The sequence below is a fragment of the Dysidea avara genome, chromosome 1 (assembly GCF_963678975.1).
Source record: "Dysidea avara chromosome 1, odDysAvar1.4, whole genome shotgun sequence".
NCBI classification, from domain to species: domain Eukaryota; kingdom Metazoa; phylum Porifera; class Demospongiae; order Dictyoceratida; family Dysideidae; genus Dysidea; species Dysidea avara.
In genome coordinates, this window is record NC_089272.1 from 3862244 (window position 1) to 3866628 (window position 4385).

Sequence of the window (4385 nt, forward strand, 5' to 3'; positions counted from 1 at the left end):
TGCAGAGAGATCAGCTACAAACAAATCACCCTGTAGAGAGATCAGCTAGAAACTAGACACAATGTATTATATAAGGAGTTCAGCTACAAGCAAATCACCCTTTAGAGAGTTCAGCTACAAACAAATCAACCTGCAGAGAGATCAAATCACCTTATAGAGAGTTCAGCTACGAACAAATTGCCCTGTAGAGAGATCGGTTACAAACAAATCAACCTGCAGAGAGATCAGCTACACACAAATCAACTTGTAGAGAGATCAGCTACAAACAAATCACCCTGTGGAGATCAGCTAGAAACTAGACACAATGTAAGGAGTTCAGCTACAAGCAAATCACCCTGTAGAGAGTTCAGCTAAAACAAATCAACCTGCAGAGAGATCAGGTAGAAACAAATCACCTTATAGATAGTTCAGCTGCAAACAAATTACCCTGTAGAGAGATCGACTACAAACAAATTAACCTGCAGAGAGATCAGCTACACACAAATCAACTTGTAGAGAAATCAGCTACAAACAAATCACCCTGTAGAGAGATCAGCTAGAAACTAGACACAATGTAAAGAGTTCAGCTAGAAGAGGTCACCTTATAGAGAGTTCAGCTACAAAGAAACCATCATGTAGAGAGTTCAGCTGCAAACAAATCACTCTGTATAGAGTTCAGCTAGAAAAAGTCACCTTGCAGAGAGTTCAGCTATATTTTAAGTCACCCAGTAGAGAGATCAGCTGCTAAAAAATATCCTGTGGGGAATAATGGGAAAGTAATAAATATATGTATATAATTTGTATAATTACTAATAAAATCAAAAATAATTGAAGTATTAAAAATCTTCTGTAAGTTCTTTTCTTCTTCCTGTGGTAAATAAAAAAACACATAGGTTAAAAAAGTCCCAAAGTCAGCCATAGGCCGGCTTTGCAGTATACAAATACAAAAAGAAGTGATATCTAATCAAAAACAGCCAAGTTGTAAAAAAAGGTGCGGCCCCCAAAAAGGCCATGGTGAAAAAAGATGTGAAATCCAAGGTGGTGGCCAAGAAATGGCTGTGATGGTAGGTTAATAGTATATAAAAATTTTAATAACGACAATTCAGGTGAATTTGGTACCAAGTTCACTATGGCCATTTTGGGGGCCGCACCTTTTTTTACAGCTTGGCTGTTTTTGATTAGATAATAACTTACAGTACTTGCATCTGTTCTTACTTAACTCTGTTATCAAAATGTATAAGAAACCTATATCAAGCAGCATTAGGTTTCATTGTGAGTTTCATTTTATATTAAAGTTTTGCAGTAATGATTCAGTGACATTCACATTGCATTAAAACAACGTCACAAACTTAATCATTGACATCCTTAACAGTTGGCACCCTGTGTGGCTGGTTTGTATCCCATAGGTGGATCCATTGCTGTGTGGGCTGTGTCATCCAAAAAATGACAAATTAGCCATGTATCTTTTTTTTAAATGTCTAAATGCATCTCACAATAGATATTAAAGCTTATTGGGAGAGATGCCCCAGATAATATACTCAGTTCTACATTATCTTTCAAAGAGTGGCACTGCTTGAAGGTTCTTAGTTTACTAATTTGTTAAGATGCCTTACTGTAGTTATACTGATAGTAAAGTGTCAGTAAACTTAAGTATATGGAACATAATTATTTTACTAAGTTTTAAACTCTCAGTAAAACATCAGTGATGCGGGTTTACTGAAAAACTACTAAAATAACAAACAATTAACTGTTCCATATACTGGGGATATACCACTGTAGTAAACTAAGATACTTCAAGCAGTGTGGGCATATGGGATTGTCTCACTGACTTTTGTGGCATAAGTCGTTCTATACTATGAATTGTTCTAATTTTTAGAATGTATGATGACATGAGATAACTAGCTAGAAGCTTTTCCACAAACAAGTCTAACTTCTAACACCAAGGCTATGTATGAAAGCTTATTTTTATACTTATCATCTTATGTTAATCATATTTTAAAGCTAAAATTAAGTGTTTAAACTTATGGTAAACATAATATACTAAATTTTACTGAGAAAGTCCATAAGCTAAAATCTTATACCACTTAATTCTCTGTGAGAATCTCATATACTTTCTGCATTGTGCAGTGTCCTTTTTTCATATACATTGGTCAACTTCTGAGAACTAGATTATATACGTATAGTGTAGAGAATAGAATTGAGTCGATTGTGGGTTTTTGCTGGCAATGATTACAGTGTACATACACATGTATACCATAAAATATAACTTGTACAATTATTAAATCCTTTTATGTGTACAAAAGTAAGTAGCGTTTACTTAAATAATTCAAAGATTGAAACTAGGGCACACTTATTCACATCCACCTCAACATTTGCAAGAGTCATAAATAAGTGCTCTATCCACTTTATAATTAATGTTGGTGCTGCTAATCCAAGAGCAATAGCCAAACCAAAAGATCTGCGATCAGAGCAAATAGCACCCACAAACACTGCTAGGCCTGTAAGAAGAATTATTATTACAAGGTCATCCATTGCTTCTGTCTCAGTATAGTACACGTATTTGGCAGCATCCATAACCAAAGTGAATAATATCAACACTGCTCCTAACCCTTCATCAACAAATCGCCCTCTGGAGATGTCACTTAATGCTCCAGATGAAATGTATGATAAAAATCCATGCATTAACTCAAATATTCCATCAATTCCTTTACCTCTGTACAAACTATTTAACCCAGGGATTGGAATGATACTCAGTATCAGGGTAATTATCCAATAACTTCTTCCCTGTGATCTACAACTATCTGTGTCAAAGAAATAATCATATAAAAGCCATATCCAACTTCGCATTTTTTGGTCCCACAATCCACACAATAACCAGTACCAACACAACAGAGAAGAACTGCAAAAGAAATTCATATTATAGCATACCATAGGTAGCTACTGTGTTTATGACAACTTACATACTAACAGTATGAACAATTTCATTGTTGAAGCAAATGTACTGCAGCTCTCTTTGATGAATTTACTATCTACTACAACATTGGTGCATCACAACTTGGCATTCAGTTTAAGCAAATCTGTCAACTGTGCACTGTATATGCACTGATGTGATATTTATAATTATGCACATGTGTGTTGATATAAAAGTGCTGACTAATGACAGAAGAGATTTTTGTGGCTTAATGTAAGTATTCCCCTTGTATTTGACAATGTGATTATAACAACTGCTGCAATTCACACCTAGCTGTTGTATTTGTATATCATAACCACAACCATGTACACCTATTTAATTTTTAGGAATCAGTAGTCCTTGTAATATTACTGTAAAAAGTTTATTGAGAAGCTGTTACATGCAAACATAACAGTACGAATGATACACACTTTGCTTAATACTTTACAGCGGGTCCTGCCTTTACAGCAGCTGTAACAGATCCTGAACTTGAATTGTTTAGTGATGGTGCTGTGAGTGTGATTCACACACTGCAGGTGAGTCTTCTGCCCTCTACGTAATCTCACTCATTTCATATCAATCTCACTCATTTTCACTTATGTTCTCACTCAAAGTGATTTCCACCAGTTGAGAGTTCTGCTATTAGGGTATTTGAACGTTCTATTAGTCTAAGAGTATATTGATCTTTTTTCGCACTAAGTTTCAGCCTTACTCCAAGAATAATAATTTGGGTGTTGTAATTCTGAAGGGGGGCTTAGCCCCCCTTGGCGGACTAAGGGAGGCTTCAGCCCCCTAGCCCCCCCTTTCCACCGCCCCTGGTCACTGTATGTAGCTACCATTAAGAGAATGACTAATGGTGTTTTGTATTAACTGAAACAAAAATTAATAGCACAATAGTATGTTTAAATGTTTTTCCAAGAAAATCACTGGATATAGCCACATGTATAATATTATATTCCATACTTCGCCATAAGGCTCATTTTGTATCACATCCTTGTCTAACTGCAAAGGATTAATTGTGATTCTATCAAAATGGCATTTAGTATGCAGCTACAGTAGTTGAATGTAATAATTATACACAATGGCATATCACTTACTGAGAAAGTCCATAAGCTAAAACTTTATGCCACTTAAAATAAGAATCTGTGGATGTGGTGGTGCTTTGTTAGTTAGTCATGATCACCACTGGATCACCACTCTCAGGACTCTGCCCAGTCTGAGTATAGAAAGGGACTGTGTGATTTGTCTGTACACAGAGTATAAGCCTCAGCAGTTCATCAAATTTATACTAAAATGTGTACACAGCTATGCCCATATTTTCTGTAGTGATTACAGAGACATTTCTGGTACTGTTCTTCGAGCTTCATTTGTATTGATGTGTAACAGGCGGAAGACAAAGCATAATGACCACTGCACTTTTCAGTAATGACTGAAGTATAGCGTACATTTTTAGCTA

At 35.7% G+C, this 4385-nt stretch overlaps 1 long non-coding RNA gene across 1 annotated transcript; it reads right to left on the reverse strand.

Moving 5' to 3' along the window:
- Nucleotides 1-2176: 2176 nt before the first annotated feature.
- On the reverse strand, nucleotides 2177-4385 carry LOC136248536 (uncharacterized). The gene is made up of 2 exons (XR_010697769.1): nucleotides 2940-4385; nucleotides 2177-2878 (listed from the first exon to the last, which is right to left on the reverse strand). It is a non-coding gene; the product is annotated as an uncharacterized lncRNA (long non-coding RNA).